At 39.2% G+C, this 18,582-nt stretch overlaps 1 long non-coding RNA gene across 1 annotated transcript; it reads right to left on the bottom strand.

Moving 5' to 3' along the window:
- Positions 1-2,889: 2,889 nt before the first annotated feature.
- Positions 2,890-4,020, bottom strand: LOC115571452 (uncharacterized). The gene is made up of 3 exons (XR_003981933.1): positions 3,918-4,020; positions 3,615-3,714; positions 2,890-3,125 (listed from the first exon to the last, which is right to left on the bottom strand). It is a non-coding gene; the product is annotated as an uncharacterized LOC115571452 (long non-coding RNA).
- Between the last annotated feature and the right edge of the window lie 14,562 nt (positions 4,021-18,582).

Here is an 18,582-nt window from a genome sequence, read left to right as displayed (position 1 = left end):
CTTTAAAAATAACTTTTAGAAAAACACCCAGATTAGTAAAAAGTAAATTATAATATTTGTATGTTTGCGCGAGGGCAACACGTACCGCTTGTCCAAAATCTTGACCAGTGTCTTGAAGCCTGGGTTGCTAACTGTACTGATAGGGCACATGTCCTCAGCTAGCATGAATGTCACAGCCTCCGTTATCTCTCGCTGTCGCCGGGAGCTGGTGGGATATGGAGCGGCATTGTAAAGAGTGTCCTCAATGGAGGACTGTGTTGCGGTGGCTGTAGCTGAAGTTGACGCTCTTGCACTTTTTTGGGTCTTTTGCTCCATCAGTACTTTGTCATAGACCACTTTATGGTTAAATAAATGTGTTGTGTTGCCCTGGGGTGCAGACACGACGGTGTGATAGACTTTGCAAACAATCTCCTTCTGCTCCACGTCCGACGATTTGAAGCCAAAATGTCTCCAAATGACCGAAGCTGTCCTACCTTTCTTTTCAACTAAAGGCTCAGGCTGCTTTTCTGCCATGTTCTCGATCTCTCATTCCACATTTGATCCACACACTCACTGCTGCAGCTGCAGGCGAAACAGGTGCGTTCACTGTGCTTTTACAGCGCAGTAATTTGCATACACGACGCGCGGCGGCACGTTAATCGTTTTTCTTCGATTACAGTGTTTTCATGATCGTGAGAAGCCAAAATCGAAATAGCGATCAAAATTTGATTAATCGCCCAGCCCTACTGTGCAGTACTTTTTGAATGATATGGCGAGCCTCTACGAAGTTGTGATTTATGATGGCATGGTATGAGTTGGATACGGACAAACAAAAAAATCCCTTTCGTGTCGCCCCAATCCTGACATCAGATCACCGCTGGGTCAGGCTGTAATTTTCAGGCCCGTTGAGAACTCTAATTACATGAGAATGATGAGCAATGGTGGTCAATTAGTGTCAGTAATAATTGGTGTTGCATACTTCCCAAAATCTGGCAGCCACGGCACCTTATTCTGATAAAATATCAAACGGTCAAGGCTGAGAAGTGTTGGATGACTGTATGTACACTGTATGTTTATATCACTGCATTTATACTGCAGAAAAAGAATTATTGAATCTGAATATAGCTAAATGTGTTTAATTAGTAGAGGAGGTTTAATAATTAGAAAAATTATCCAATTCATTGAATTTAGAAAAAAATACACATTGTAATACATGAAGTCAGTATACACACTTGCTTACATTTAAAGCAACACAATATAGTAAAATATCTAACTTCAGATGAACAGAACTCTGAGTGTGCATTACTCTGCCTGTGTTACCAGAACATGAAAGTAAGTATCTAGTGAGAATCAGTGCTAACATTAGCAAGCTGGGCTAACTAGCTTCCACTTTCTTGTTGAATGACGTCAACATTTAGCAGCTGATAACAGCAGCCTTCATCTAAAAACACATGTGGAGGCTCAACAAATATTACAATCCTCTGAGCTCATGAGACACTGCGAGTAAGAAAAGTGACATGATGTCCTCTGAGCACTTGTGTACTTTATTGTAGTAGTTATATTTTAAAATGTGCTTTTATATTATAGATGATGAAGCTTCTAACCTCACAACAGCCGGATGGGTCGTCTAAATGTTAAAGGATGTCAACATGTAGCAGCTGACGGCAGCAGCCTTCATGCTGAAATCAATTCAGCAGATATTTCTTTACTCTGTGTCAACAAAGATAAAAGCTGTATAATGTCCTCTGATGATTTATGTTCCATCATCATTCTATGAACTGAAACATGTGAATGTCTCAAATGATGAAGCCTTTTATAACCTTTGGTACCGTCAACTTTAGGACACACAGAAAATGAAACATCACACGATGGTAGACTCGGGTCATTTTATTGAAAAGCGTCTTCTGCTCATGAAGAGAGTGAACATGTCCAACAGGTGTTTACATTTCACATGAATCTGACATCCATTCAGCTCCATAACAATCTACAGTGAGCTCACAATCAAACTAACTGGTGTCCAACAGTGAAGCTTCTCCTCCCAACAGACAACAGAAAGTCACTGATTGAACCTGAGATCAGATCAAAGGTACAAACTGCAGAGAAACAAAATGATTCTGCTTGTTTTCTAATTATGTTGTTAATAACTGATTACTGAAGCAATTAATGAAACATTACAAATGCTGAATCAAAAAATGCACACAAGAAACCTTATATCCCAACATAATCAACATAAACATCATCAATTCATCTTTTTTTAACATGTGCTGCAGGTTTCTAGTCAAACATAATGAAGTTGACATCATGTATTGATTTAAGCTCTTGTCTATACGTATCAGGAATTATAATAGAAAGCAGCGAGCAGTTAAAGTTTAAACTGGCAGTGCAGAGAATCAACATGTGCCACTACAGACACAATGACATACGCAGGAACTTTACTGACATCAGGTGTCCTGCTCCCTCTGGGCTTTAATGCATTTTATCAATTTGTGAAGCGTGCTTATGTTAAAATGTGGTGTTGGGTTGTTCTCTCAGTGTGAACCCATATCCCTGTCAACAGACCAGGGATTCACCACATCATTGTCATCGCTCTTAGCTGCCTGGATGCAAGGACACATAATTGCCACTTTTTCCAACCCAGAAGCATGGAAACACAGGCTCAGTGAATTTGGTTTCAAAGCAGTAGAGGGCAGTCGTTTGGTTTTGTGAGATGTTGGAGAAGGACAGAGTGCCACTAGGCCAGTCCAGAAGCACCCCAACTGTCTTGCAACCACCAGAGGGAAGAGGAACATCCCACACTTGGCCATTGTAATATGCCTTCAGTTTGGGATCTGACCAAGAAGGTTCCCTAGTTTGGCCTAAAACCCACGACACAGTGTTTTTTCCAAACTCAGATGCGGGCCCTTTTCTCTCAATGCTACCATATGCAACACCTACATACACAGACTCATTACGACTATCACTCCAGTCTACCTCCCAGTAATGGATCCCTTTCAGAGCTTCTTTGGCCAACACTTGAGGATGTTCATCGAACCTCTTGTGGCTGGTATCATATGTCTGCCATGCTCCATTTGTTGCCTTCTTGTTTCCCTCAGACAGCGTGAGATGGGCATTCACAGTGTCTCTGTCCAGGGTGAGCTGAGCACGATCTGATTGGGAGACCAAAACAAAATGTGTTATTATTCTGAATTAATTATCAAAGGAGGATAGATACATACAGTCTATTTTCTAATCCCCCCCAAAAAATATTTTAAAAAAGCATCGTCTTTTCCACTCTGAGTACCTCACTGCTCAGGTTCTTCAGTATAATATTAACTGTAAATAAAAATTGTCTTCACTGATTTAAAGCCAATTAATCAGATGGAGGGATGTAATTTTAAGCAGAAATTCTGCAATGATGATACTTCAGTTTTCTCATTGATCATCCACCAATATTTCATGCAACTAAAATAAAATAAAGATAATCATTAGTTCTCCAATAAATGGTCTCAACTGCATTATAGTTACATGAGCTTGTGATGAATGATGTTGAATAATGTTAAATATGTGACACTGTTGTTTTTTTGGAAACAGAGCTGTGACAGGCAGATATATGTAATAACACAGTTTTAGAAAATGTCATCTGAGTCAGAACTTACATGAGAGGAGTTCCTCTTTCTTCACATCATAGATCTCTCCTGGAGTGAAAGATCGACCTGCGAAAGGTGATGCCTTTTTCTCTGAGGCCATTTCTTCAACCTGTTAAGAAATGTTAAACAGGTGAACACACACTTCAACACTTCATCTACACTGTTTTCAGCAGGATGACTCAGCTCACATGTTAACTGTGTAAATGCAGCCTTTCTCTGTAGACATCAGTCTGACAGTGATTCTTCTACACTGACTGAGTTCAGTCACAGTCTAAACATACTGTGTCACCTTCTGTCTCAGTTTGTCCTCACCTGGTCAAGTTGAGTGGATCAGCTGAGTTGTGTGAGAGTCTTCTGGACTTCCAACTGGAGCTTGCAGTGTGATGACCAGTGTGGCTGTGAGGTCACTTATATACTGTCAGATCTGCTGACTCCTCCTATGAGATAACAATCACTTTGTGGTATGAAAGGTACGATATCAATAAAATAGCAGAAGTGATTCCACATAAATGAAGACACACCTACAGGCATACATCACTATTAAGACATTACAAAGTCCGAGGCCAATTCTGTGGAACTGGGACTGTTTTGATTATTGTGTTTAAATAAGTTGTTGATTAACAACTAAATCAGATAACCTATGATTTTACTTCCATGTATTTTAACAGTTACTCATGCAGGAAGTTTGAAATGTATTTAGGTGGTTGTTATTATGTAAAAAAATATTTTACAGCTGCTACACGATATAAAGCAAGTTACTAAAATATTAAAAGTTTATTAGATAAAAACTGACAGTAAATTGAATGTTTGCACAAAAGCAAGCGGTGTGACAGCAACATGATTCACTGTTAGGCCATAACTCAGTGGTTACCATATTACAGTTTTTGCTGAATGCTTACACACATGTTGCAGACTTTGGCTCACTGTGTCATAACTTAACACACAGGTCGAGTAACACAAAGCACATGTAGATAAACTCCTAACTTATACGGCAAAATGAAACTCTTGAAACAAAACCTAACAATCCCATTTCAAAACTGTTTTCAGCATCAAAACATTAAACACATGCACCTTTGAATTACTCTTTCCTAGCAGCAGCAACACACAGATGTGCTTTATGCAAAACAGCTGGATTCAGTACTTTGGATGGTTTTTGACTTTAAAAGTCTCATACAGACTTTTTTTTTTTTTTTTGTGAAAGATTGATCCACTTCAGTTGATCTAGACACATGAAAACAAAATGGAGACACTTCAGATTTTTGTCTTTCAGGTTTTTGCAAAAGTAAAAAAAACCAAAAACACAAAGACATGGTACAACTAGAATGTTCTACAGAACATAGTGTTGTCAGGGAATGATTGGAAGACATTTAGGCTGTGGATCTTGTCAGCGCCATGCTGAAAAGAACTCCTCAATTGGATTCAAAAATGAGGTGTATGGTGGCAAGTTGAGTGCAATAAATCTATTATGGTTGGTGAACCAGTCCTGGACCAGAGCAGCCCGATGGAAACTGACATTATCCCAGACGACAACAAACTGGGGCTGCTCTGGCCCGTCCTGGACTACTGTGTCATGAAGTGTGTCCAGAAAGAGAATAATGAGGGCTGTGTTGTAGGGACCGAGGATGGAGTGGTGATGCAGGACTCCCTGTACACTGATGGCGGCACACAAGGTGATATTTCCCCCACGCTGACCAGAGACATGCACTATGGCCCTTTGCCCAATAATGTTTCGGCCCCGACCTCTGGTTTTCGCCAGGTTGAACCCAGCCTCATCTACAAAAATGAACTCATGTTGCTGTGGAGCTGCATCAAGTTCCAGGAATCTCTAAAACAGAAAAATGTAGATAATAATACACAATACTGTATTGTGAATATTGAATGGAACTCTATACAGCTGCTTCAGTGAGATGTTGTGCTTTTTAAGGATGTGGGAGAGTGTAGATATGCTGACAGTGTTGATGCCAGCGAAGGTTATTTCATCTGCGATGATCTGCTCTCTCAAATCACGAAGCCGGATTTCGTACCTACAGTAATACCGCAATGTATTGTACTGTGCGTTTGAACAATGTGCAATACTTAATTTTTTTGGTACAGTTTAGTGTGGAAACTTCAATACATACCTGTTTTCCAGTCTGAACGTTCTAATGATTGAGGCTACTGAGTAAAGACTCAGGTTTGGATGGACTCTTTGCGCAGCCTCCCTCATTGTAAGGCCATGATTTATAACATGGTCCACCAAAGTGGCCCTCATGTCATCAGATATTTGTCTCCTTCTGTTGCCTGCTCCTCTTCTTCGTCCTCTTCCTCGTCCTGCTGCTGCTCTTCCTCTCCCTCTTCCTCTTTCTGCCTCCATATTTACAAAGTGGCACAAAGGAGCTGAACTCACATCAGGTGTATTTGTGCTCTGGCTGAGACTGATTGCTCTACAATTAGATTTCAAATGTTTTCATGTGTGTGAGTCTGTGTGCTATTCCACTTTTTGTTGTGTTTTGTATTTTAAATAGATGTGTTTTCCCAACGATTGCATGAGTCTTCCTTTTTGAACAATGTGTCTTATGTATAAAACAGTGTGTCGTGTTTTGCAAGAAGTGTGTTGGAGAATTTCAAACTCAGCGCAAAGCATATATTGTGTTTGCAGGGTTGGTGCTTTTGTTTAGTGCATGGTCACCAAAGTTAGAGGTTGTCATGCTTTGGGCATAGCAACCACTTTTAGTGTTTAAGCATTAGGCAAAAACTTTAACTGGAATTTAGTAACTTTATGTTCATAAATGTTTTCACGTTCATCAGTGGAATATTTGCCCATCATTTTGACCAATGTCAGTTAATTTAATCATGCATGTAATCTTCAGATCGCACACTGCTGGGAAATGTGAGTATGAAGTGTTTCCACAGATTGAAGACACACCTACAGGGATACATCACTATGAAGACATTACAAAGTCCAATTCTGTGGAACTGAGACTGTTTTTATTTCTGTGTTTTGATTAGTTGTTGATTAACAACTACATCAGATAACCTCTGATTTTATATTTTTGACAGCGGGCTCAGATTCGATAAACAGATTAGGTCTGTTGTCAGCACAAGTTTTTTTCAGCTGCGTCTCCCGGCCAAAGAGAAGCGTTTTTTTTAAGTCGGCAGGACCCGGAGAAGGCGATCCACGCTTTCATCAGTTCAAGACAGGACTATTGTAATGCACTTTATGTCGGCCTCAGCCAGTCTTTAATTTCGCGTCTCCAACTTGTCCAGAACGCTGCTGCACGATTTTTAACAGGCACGTCCAGGCGTGAACACATTACCCCTGTGCTGTCGTCACTCCACTGGCTTCCAGTTCGTTTTAGAATTGATTTTAAACTTTTATTGTTTGCTTTTTATGCCATTAATGGCCTGGCTCCCTCCTACCTGTCAGAGATTTTAACTGTCCGTGATCGTGGCAGGGCCCTCCGTTCTTCCGGCCAGCTCCTGTTAGAGGTCCCAAGGTCAAGATTTAAACAGTGGGGCGATCGTTCTTTTGCTGTCACAGCTCCCAGGCTGTGGAACAGACTGCCCCCTGACATCCGCACCACTACTGACCTCAGCCTTTTTAAATCAAATCTGAAGACACACTTTTTTAAATTGGCATTTAACTCTGACTAGGGTAGTCCTGCTTTTAGGTGTACTTATTTTGCCTGTTTTTTATTTTATGCACTTTTAGAGGGCCTTTAACACCCTGCAGCACTAGTAGCACTTTCTTGTGTTTTCTTGCAGCACTGTAGCACTTTCTTGTGTTTTTATGTACTATTTTATTGCTTTGATGTAAAGCACTTTGGGTACCGTCCGGATATTGTAAAGGGCTATACAAATAAAATTTGATCGATTGATTGATTATATCTATTGAGAACATAGATAACTGAAAGATCTTTACTCATGCCAGGACGTCCTTATTTAGGTGGTTATCATTATGGAAAAAACTATTTGACAGCTATGACACGATATAAAACAAATTACTAAAATATTAACCCTCCTGTTGAAATCAGGTCAATTTGACCTGTTTTCAAGAGTTGATATATCAGAACTTTTGGTTTTCTTCCATATTATTGCCTGAAGATGACATGGATGGTTCCTTGCTATGCTCTTTGCAAGAAAAATTAATTATGACTATTTTATTTATTTCATTTATGTGTGTTTTATTAAAATGTATAGCATTTGTGGTCTTCTTGGTTCAATTTGATCCGGCCACATTAAGTCATGCAATGGGTCACACTATTGAGCTTTCCAGCACAATGAACACACACACACACACACACACACACAGTTGTGGACTGGGACAAAAAATCAACCCTGGCATTTTTGGCTTAGACCGGCCCCTCATAATTATCGGAGCACAACCGGAAAAAAAAACATGACTTTTTGCCTTTGAGCTCACAGTTTTTCTCGATTGTTTACACACATTTTCTGAAAGCATGCCTCATGCTCTCAGAACTCTACACACAAATCAAAAATCACACACACACAACGGGCAAAACCCCTCAATTCTCCTGCAAAATGAAACTTTACATTCAAAACAATGTTATTTCTTCTCAAAATGGTATTTTGTTTTCAAATGACACACACAAACCATCAAATGAATAGACATTTATAAGAACCAGTTGAACACTGATGTGCTCAGTGTAAAACACTATGATGAATGAAAACACTTCTTCTTCATTCATCATAATGACTTAGGCCTTTTTTGTTCAGTTACACTTACTACAGTCAGTACATACATAAGTGTGATGTAAAATATTTGAGAATACTGTTTTTATACTCAGAACACACAAATACACGGTAACAGATATATTTCATTTTCCCCTCAAACACAATGTACACAGTGTACATCCCAACCAACACAAAGTGCGTATACAACAATATACGGTCTACCTACAAAACAACAGAAGAGCCACAGCAGCTCATCCACATCACAAGCAATGTTTTCTCTGGCAGAGCAGCAAGAGAAACATCACCTAGCATGGTGAATCCAGCCATGAAAAGCACCAACTGCTATATATCCACATGCGTCTTCCATAGCTTGGAGAAGGGGTATACACATTTGTGGATTTCGGTCATACACTTTCCATCTCCAGGCAGAAAAAAAATCCTCAATAGGATTGAGGAATGGAGAATATGGAGGGAGATAAACAACTATAAAGCGTGGGTGGGGGGTGAACCAGTTATGAACCAGAGCAGCCCAGTGGAAACTTACTTTGTCCCAAATGACAACGTACCTGAGCTGATCTGGTGGAATGAGTGTGTTGTGTCGGGTGTCCAGGTGTTTGCCCATTTGGTGAGTCAGTGTGCATAGTAGGGTAGTCAGTGTGTACAATTAACTTTAGACTTAACAATCCCATTTCAAAACTGTTTTTAGCATCAAAATATTAAACACATGCACCTTTGAATTACTCTTTCCTAGCAGCAGCAGCAACAACACACAGATGTGCTTCATGCAAAACAGCTGGATTCAGTACTTTGGATGGTTTTTGACTTTAAAAGTCTCAGATAGATTTTTTTTATTTTTTTGTGTGAAAGATTGATCCACTACAGTTGATCTAGACACATGAAAACAAAATGGAGACACTTCAGAATTTTTTTTTTTTGTCTTTCAGGTTTTTGCAGATGTAAAAAACAAACAAAGACATGGTACAACTAGAATGTTCTACAGAACATAGTGTTGTCAGGGAATGATTGGAAGTTTGAACAATGTGCAATACTGTAATTTCTTTGGTACAGTTTAGTGTGGAAACTTCAATACATACCTGTTTTCCAGTCTGAACGTTCTAATGATTGAGGCTACTGAGTAAAGACTCAGGTTTGGATGGACTCTTTGCGCAGCCTCCCTCATTGTAAGGCCATGATTTATAACATGGTCCACCAAAGTGGCCCTCATGTCATCAGATATTTGTCTCCTTCTGTTGCCTGCTCCTCTTCTTCGTCCTCTTCCTCGTCCTGCTGCTGCTCTTCCTCTCCCTCTTCCTCTTTCTGCCTCCATGTTTCCAAAGTGGCACAAAGGAGCTGAGCTCACATCAGGTGTATTTGTAGTGCTCTGGCTGAGACTGATTGCTCTACAATTAGATTTTAAATGTGTTCATGTGTGTGAGTCTGTGTGCTTTTCCAATTTTAGTTGTGTTTTGTATTTTTAAATAAATGTGTTTTCTCAATGATTGCATGAGATTTCCTTTTTGAACAATGTGTCTTATGTATAAAACAGTGTGTAGCGTTTTGCAAGAAGTGCGTTGGAGAATTTCAAACTCAGTGCAAAGCATATATTGTGTTTGCAGGGTTGGTGCTTTTGTTTAGTGCATGGTCACCAAAGTTAGAGGTTGTCATGCTTTGGGCATAGCAACCACTTTTAGTGTTTAAGCATTAGACAAAAACTTTAACTGGAATTTAGTAACTTTATGTTCATAAATGTTTTCACGTTCATCGGTGGAATATTTGCCCATCATTTTGACCAATGTCAGTTGATTTAATCATGCATGTAATCTTCAGATGATAAAGTGGTCATCTTTAATCGCACACTGCTGGGAAATGTGAGTATAAAGTGTTTCCACAGAAATGAAGACACACCTACAGGGATACATCACTATGAAGACATTACAAAGTCCAATTCTGTGGAACTGAGACTGTTTTTATTTCTGTGTTTTGATTAGTTGTTGATTAACAACTAAATCAGGTAACCTCTGATTTTATATGTATTGAGAAAATAGATAACTGAAAGATCTTTACTCATGCCAGGACGTCCTTATTTAGGTGGTTATCATTATGGAAAAACTATTTGACAGCAATGACACGATATAAAACAAATTACTAAAATATTAACCCTCCTGTAGTCTTCAGGTCGATTTAACCTGTTTTTAAGAGTTACAGATTTTCTCGATTGTTTACACATATTTTCTGAAAGCATGCCTCATGCTCTCAGACCTCTACATGAAATGAAGACTTTACGTTCAAAACAATGTTATTTCTTCTCAAAATGGTGTTTTGTTTTCAAATGACACACAAACCATCAAATGAATAGACATTTATAAGAACCCGTTGAACACTGATGTGCTCAGTGTAAAACACTATGATGAATGGAAAACACTTCTTCTTCATTCATGATAATGACTTTGGCCTTTTTTGTTCAGTTACACTTTATACAGTCAGTACATACATAAGTGTGATGTAAAATATTTGAGAATATTGTTTTTATACTCAGAACACTCAAATACACGGTAACAGATATATTTTATTTTTCCCTCAAAAACAATGTACACAGTGTTCATCCCAACCAACACAAAGTGCATATACAACAATATACAGTCTACATACAAAACAACAGAATAATTTACTGTACACAGTTACAGTAAAAAACAACTCTGTTTCGGTCTGGCCACAGCACCTCATCCACATCACAAGCAATGTTTTCCCTGGGCAAGCAGCAGGAGAAACATCACCTAGCATGGTGAATCCAGCCATGAAAAGCACCAACTGCTATATATCCACATGCATCTTCCATAACTTGGAGAAGGGGTATACACATTTGTGGATTTCGGTCATAAACTTTCCATCTCCAGGCAGAAAAACAATTCTCAATAGGATTGAGGAATGGAGAATATGGAGGGAGATAAAGCGTGGTTGGGCAGTGAACCAGTTACGAACCAGAGCAGCCCAGTGGAAACTTACGTTGTCCCAAATGACAACGTACCTGAGCTGCTCTGGTGGAATGAGTGTGTTGTGTAGGGTGTCCAAGTGTTTGCCCATGTGATGAGTCAGTGTGCATAGTAGGGTAATTAACTTTAAAATTTTGAATGACAGAGTGTTCTGTGTGAAAACAAGGGATTTTCTTCATGAAAATTGTGCCAAATGCAGAGAATTGTGTGTAGTGTTTTGAAAAAAGTGTGTTTTAGAACTGCAATTTGAGTGTAAAGCAGGAATTGTGCTTCTAGTTCAGCAGAATTGGTTCAGGGGGTTGGTGCATGAGTTACATGTTGTGGTCATTGTGTCTCAAGTACCAATTTTTGTGTGTAAACAATTTGAGAAAAACTGTAATAAAGAGTCGAACTAGACGGTTCAGTTTGACCCGGGAGGACAACAGGTGTTACCACTGCTGCCATTTAAAACATGTAAATGGTTTCAGAACAATATCTGACTAAACTTTGTACATACCAGTCTGTGCATCAACACATCAACATATCGAAGAAGTAGAAAAAGTGTTCAGTGAACTGAAAGAAGTAAGTTTATGTACATGTTTTCATGTTCATCAGTGGAATATTTGCCCATCATTTTTACCGATGTCAATATATTTAATCATACATGTGATCTTCAGAAGATAAATTGCTTATCTTCAATCACACGCTGTTGGGAAATATGAGTATAAAGTGTTTCCACAGAAATGAACAGACACACCTACAGGGATACATCACTATGAAGACATTACAAAGTCCAATTCTGTGGAACTGAGACTGTTTTTATTTCTGTGTTTTGATTAGTTGTTGATTAACAACTACATCAGGTAACCTCTGATTTTATATGTATTGAGAACATAGATAACTGAAAGATCTTTACTCATGCCAGGACGTCCTTATTTAGGTGGTTATCATTATGGAAAAACTATTTGACAGCTATGACACGATATAAAACAAATTACTAAAATATGAACCCTCTTGTTGTCTTCAGGTCGATTTAACCTGTTTTTAAGAGTTACAGTTTTTGTCGATTGTTTACACATATTTTCTGAAAGCATGCCTCATGCTCTCAGACCTCTACATGAAATGAAGACTTTACGTTCAAAACAATGTTATTTCTTCTCAAAATGGTGTTTTGTTTTCAAATGACACACAAACCATCAAATGAATAGACATTACAGTTTTTATTGATTGCTTTGACCTGTTTAAACAAACTGGGATCCACTCGGTTTTCATCATGACTGTCTCAGCAGAGAACAAGACACCTCTTGCAAATGTGTTAACCCTTTCTCATTGAATTGACACATTTTCCCCACCCTTTTGCAGAACAGTTAACACGGATGTCATTCAAGCAGTCCAAACTCCATTGTTTAAGCTATGGTAACCAAACAGAAACCATCTGTTCCTAACTATTAGAAACTACCTACATCAGTATGAAATCACTAAAGCACCTGTTTGACACTCCTAAACACAAATCTTCAATGAGCAATCAGTCTGCAGGCCTTAAAAAGTGCAGCGGCTGTGTTGTTCTTTGCGAACATTGATTGAAGAGGTCTAAGGCAGATGAGAGTGAGAAATAGGTGCAGAGGAATGTCAAGGTTGGATGGCATGCAAGAAGATTTTTTCCCTTGGTTCATTGCAAGAGAGGATAATGAATGTGATGTGGATGAGGCCATGTGGCCCCATCGTCAAGACAGAAGAGCCTGAGTATCAATAGTGGCTATTTCTTATACTCTACAGTAACAGATTGTTATACTTTACTGTAATATTTTATGTCTTTAACTTCTTTTCTATGTTTTAAAACAGGTCAGTTGTTCAGGAAAATGCTTGCTGTGAAGCTGCAGAAATGTTTTGTGAACTATGAGACTACCAGCTTTCTTATTTTCTTATACTGTAATAGATTCTATTTTGGTTTCCATGTATTTTGTGTAATATTTACAGTATTTCAGTTTTCAGCCACAGTTCGAAAAAAAGAATCAATGGAATCAAAAAAAGCATCAAAGCATTTCTGATTCTGGATTCAATACTTTGCAAGACGGCAAATTTGACAACAAATGGCATGAAAGCTACGTAGAGTAATAGGCCACAATGACAAGCAATGGTGCACCGATTCGCACTGAGTGCTGTATTTTGTATTTTGTTGTCCACTGTGTAATGGTTGATTGGAAGCGCTCATACACTTGTTTGCAAGTTGTGTTGTTTGAAGGCAAAATTAGCTTTTGTTGCATATTTTAAATGTTTTGGCACGGTTAGAGCCTTTTGCAAACAAAATGAGTCATTTTGACCATGAGTGCCGCTGTTTCAGCCTGTGTGTTAACTGTTTTGAAAATGTGGAGTTTGAGTTGACTGCTGCATCAAAGCAATCAATAAAAACTGTAATAGAACCAGTTGAACACTGATGTGCTCAGTGTAAAACACTATGATGAATGGAAAACACTTCTTCTTCATTCATGATAATGACTTTGGCCTTTTTTGTTCAGTTACACTTACTTCAGTCAGTACATGCATAAGTGTGATGTAAAATATTTGAGAATATTGTTTTTATACTCAGAACACACAAATACACAGTAACAGATATATTTTATTTTTCCCTCAAAAACAATGTACACAGTGTTCATCCCAACCAACACAAAGTGCATATACAACAATATACAGTCTACATACAAAACAACAGAATAATTTACTGTACACAGTTACAGTAAAAAACAACTCTGTTTCGGTCTGGCCACAGCACCTCATCCACATCACAAGCAATGTTTTCCCTGGGCAAGCAGCAGGAGAAACATCACCTAGCATGGTGAATCCAGCCATGAAAAGCACCAACTGCTATATATCCACATGCATCTTCCATAACTTGGAGAAGGGGTATACACATTTGTGGATTTCGGTCATAAACTTTCCATCTCCAGGCAGAAAAACAATTCTCAATAGGATTGAGGAATGGAGAATATGGAGGGAGATAAAGCGTGGTTGGGCAGTGAACCAGTTACGAACCAGAGCAGCCCAGTGGAAACTTACGTTGTCCCAAATGACAACGTACCTGAGCTGCTCTGGTGGAATGAGTGTGTTGTGTAGGGTGTCCAAGTGTTTGCCCATGTGATGAGTCAGTGTGCATAGTAGGGTAATTAACTTTAAAATTTTGAATGACAGAGTGTTCTGTGTGAAAACAAGGGATTTTCTTCATGAAATTGTGCCAAATGCAGAGAATTGTGTGTAGTGTTTTGAAAAAAGTGTGTTTTAGAACTGCAATTTGAGTGTAAAGCAGGAATTGTGCTTCTAGTTTAGCAGAATTGGTTCAGGGGGTTGGTGCATGAGTTACATGTTGTGGTCATTGTGTCTCAAGTACCAATTTTTGTGTGTAAACAATTTGAGAAAAACTGTAATAAAGAGTCGAACTAGACGGTTCAGTTTGACCCGGGAGGACAACAGGTGTTACCACTGCTGCCATTTAAAACATGTAAATGGTTTCAGAACAATATCTGACTAAACTTTGTACATACCAGTCTGTGCATCAACATATCGAAGAAGTAGAAAAAGTGTTCAGTGAACTGAAAGAAGTAAGTTTATGTACATGTTTTCATGTTCATCAGTGGAATATTTGCCCATCATTTTTACCGATGTCAATATATTTAATCATACATGTGATCTTCAGAAGATAAATTGCTTATCTTCAATCACACGCTGTTGGGAAATATGAGTATAAAGTGTTTCCACAGAAATGAACAGACACACCTACAGGCATACATCACTATGAAGACATTACAAAGTCCAAGGTCAATTCTGTGGAACTGATAGTGTTGTGGGCGGGCCTATCAGGCCTGTCTCTGGAAGTCTGGACCAATCACCACCTGACATTTCATGTTGACAAGCCCTGCAGCCGAGGTTATCAAATGGTGTCTCTTTGTGTGCATGTTCCTCAAGTACTTTTCTAAACATCGCGTGCTTGATGGTGTTATTATTGTTTCTTCATGAATATTAAAAGCTCAGCAACCTCGTTTACTTTTTTAGTAACAGATTTATTCTCCCAGAAAAGCTAATATTCCTCTGCATGACCTCATCATGACCTCATTATGACCTCATCAGGACCTCCTCTTTCTGCAAGCTTGTGTCTCTGCACAGCACCACTCATAGGTTTTACTTTACACCCTAATGAACCGTGCTGTCACCGTTTGTGTTCCCCCTCTACACCTCTGACTTCTGCTTCAACTCAGGAGCATGTATACCTGCAGACGCCCTCAGGTGACTCCTCCATTGTTGGCTGCATCACAAGAAGGAGGAGGAGAACAGAGACCTTGTTGTGGACTTAGTAGGTCGGTGTGACAGGAACCACCCACAGCTCCACATCGGGGGAAACCAAGGAGCTGCTGGTGGACGAGTGAGCCTCCACACACCTGCTGCAATAAATGAGGAGGTGGTACTGAACCCAGTAGCTCCCGACCCACTTTAGACTCATCATACACCACTTATAGTTAATCACAGATGTTGTGCCTTCACTTTCATCGTCATTGTGCTGTTATGGTTTCTGTGTCAGCTCTCAAAGTTTACAGGTTTCATTAGTTGCATTTTTAAACATCATATACTGGCTGTCAGAGCCGTGTTGTAGTGTTTTCACTGAAACAACTGTGTTAATGCTGTCTGCCTCTGCCCAGTTCACTGTCAGACTGTTAAGAGATGTTGATGTTATACTGCGTCTGTCTTTCCTGTTATCAGGCTGCAGAGTCACCGACTGTGGGCCGTAAAGAAGCAACAAAATGGCGGCAGAGTCGATACGTTCAGTACAGTTGGCTACACGCCGTCTGGACAATAGAACCAACATGTGCAACGAGTCACAAAGAGGTTTTAATGTCATTTTTGGTAACTTTACCACGTTACTGTTCTCAGTAGATAACACAGTTTATTGGCAGTGTGAATGACAGTAAATTGTTTAGGCTGTCACCTCGGCCTCTCTCTGTGTTGTCTGTTGAGCCAGTAAATGACTGTGGACTGCCATCTAGTGGCCAGTCTCTGTGAGGGTAACAAGGTGTAAAAGGGAGGAGACTATGAGTCCTGTAAGCTCACCTGTGTGTATGCTCACCTGTGTGTATCCTCACCTGTGTGTATGCTCACCTGTGTGTATGCTCACCTGTGTGTATGCTCACCTGTGTGCATCTCCATCACCTTCTCCTTTGTCTCCGCTGGGTTGGCGCAGCGTCTGTGCTGCAGAGTCTCTCCTTGTTTAGATTATTTGTGGTTCTCCGAGTAATTTGGCTTTTGAACCATATAAAGTAATCATGTACCCTCTTTATGTTGATTAGGTTGCTGCGGTCTGTTTTAAGTTTGTTTTATTGTTATTAGGAGGCAGATGGTTCTCCAGACGGCACCTTCAACATAACTAACAATTAGCTCCCTTGGTAAAGTGGAACGAGGTCGGTGGAACTCAAATTTTGGCCGATTACTTTTGTCCTTGGGGTGTCTGGATTTATTTTATCTTGAGGGATGCTGCCAACACTATTTTGATGTGGTTGATTGAGTTAACAATGATTGTTAACGCTTTCCAATAAATGTATCTTTTATTTTTCTACTGAATGAGCGTTTGGAAATTGTAAATGAAATGTTCATGTATTTAATCTAATCTTTTTTTTTTCTTTCTGTATTTCCTTTCCATAGTTTTCACGGTGCTACAACCGGCAATAAAATTTAAGCACCCGTTTGAATCTCTCCGCCTCATTGGTTGACACCAAGGGTCCGCTACAGGCAGTAATCTTGTAATGTAAAGAGTTACTTTTAAAAGTAAAAGTACCCAACACTGGTGCTTATGTAGCAGCTTTAATGTGGTTGCTTTTAAACTGAAGGACAAACTCAGACCAGGAACCAGAGTAGTGAGGGACACAGTCAGTCACACACACACACACACACACACACACACACACACACACACACACACACACACACACACAGGCTGTCAGGCGCTCTCTCAGTCTCCAGCACAAAAGCTTCCCGAGATATTTCCATAATATACATAAAAAATACTTCTATAAATACAATGTACACACCACAATAATGTGTGCCCTTATAGAGATAACAACAAATGTATTTGAAACTTAAATAACAAATAGAAACAGAAATATTGAGTAGAAGTTAAAAAAAAATCACATTCTCACAAAGTGCCTAACAATCCAGTTTAGATTAAAAAATAGGAATAGTTTCTTCTTGAGAAAATAAATTGTACCTTTAATATCTGGCTTATTTTCACTTTGTTAAACTCTGCAGTCTTTTACAAAAGTACATAACAGAATTCAGATGAACAGTTTTATACCATAACACACCTGTAGGAGCAGTGAGGGACACGGTCAGTCACAGGCTGTCAGCCGCTCTCTCGTCTCCTGCAGCGGGTCATTAAATATGCAAATCAGGGCAAAATCTCCGTCGGATTTAACTAATTAAACGGCGGTTTTCACCAAAATTAACGTAAACATTCAGCAGTGTGTTAGCGATGATATCGTTACGTTTATATTCAGTTTAAGACCAAAATAATGATGCCAACTTAACCAACAGACAGAGAGCATCACAACCATCTTACCAGCACAGAAGCTTCCCAGGTGTTATCGGGCAGGTAGAGCTACGTCACTATAGCATTGTTGTGTACCGTTAATTAAAGTCCCCCCGCTACAACAGGTGACACGGAACCATAAATAAAATAGATAAATAAATTCGAGTTAACACTGGTTTTACAGAAATGTGGACATTGTGGTGCAGAATATTACACACAGGCTTTCAGATTGTTCACAAAATAATTCATTAGAAATAAAATAGATGATAATATGTGCAACATACTGACACAGCTACACTTTCACTGTATGTTTATATCGCTGCATTTATAGTGCAGACAAAGAGTTACTGTATCTGAATATAGCTAAATGTGTTTAATTAGTAGAGGAGGTTAAATAAGAAACAGAAAATTAGAAACACCAATGTAATACCTAAAGTCAGTATACAAACATGTGTACATTAGTAAAAAACTGTTTTAAAGCAACACAATATAGTAAAATATCTAACTTTGGATGAACAGAACTCTGAGTGTGCATTACTCTGCCTGTGTTACCAGAACATGAAGGTAAGTATCTAGTGAGAATCAGTGCTAACATTAGCAAGCTGGGCTAACTAGCTTCCACTTTCTTGTTGAATGACGTCAACATTTAGCAGCTGATAACAGCAGCCTTCATCTAAAAACACATGTGGAGGCTCAACAAATATTACAATCCTCTGAGCTCATGAGACACTGCGCGTAAGAAAAGTGACATCATGTCCTCTGAACACTT

This window comes from Sparus aurata, chromosome 20 (assembly GCF_900880675.1).
Source record: "Sparus aurata chromosome 20, fSpaAur1.1, whole genome shotgun sequence".
In the NCBI taxonomy this organism is placed as follows: Eukaryota; Metazoa; Chordata; class Actinopteri; order Spariformes; family Sparidae; genus Sparus; species Sparus aurata.
The sequence above is the reverse complement of the archived record's forward strand: the minus strand, read 5'-3'. Positions and strand labels throughout refer to the sequence as shown.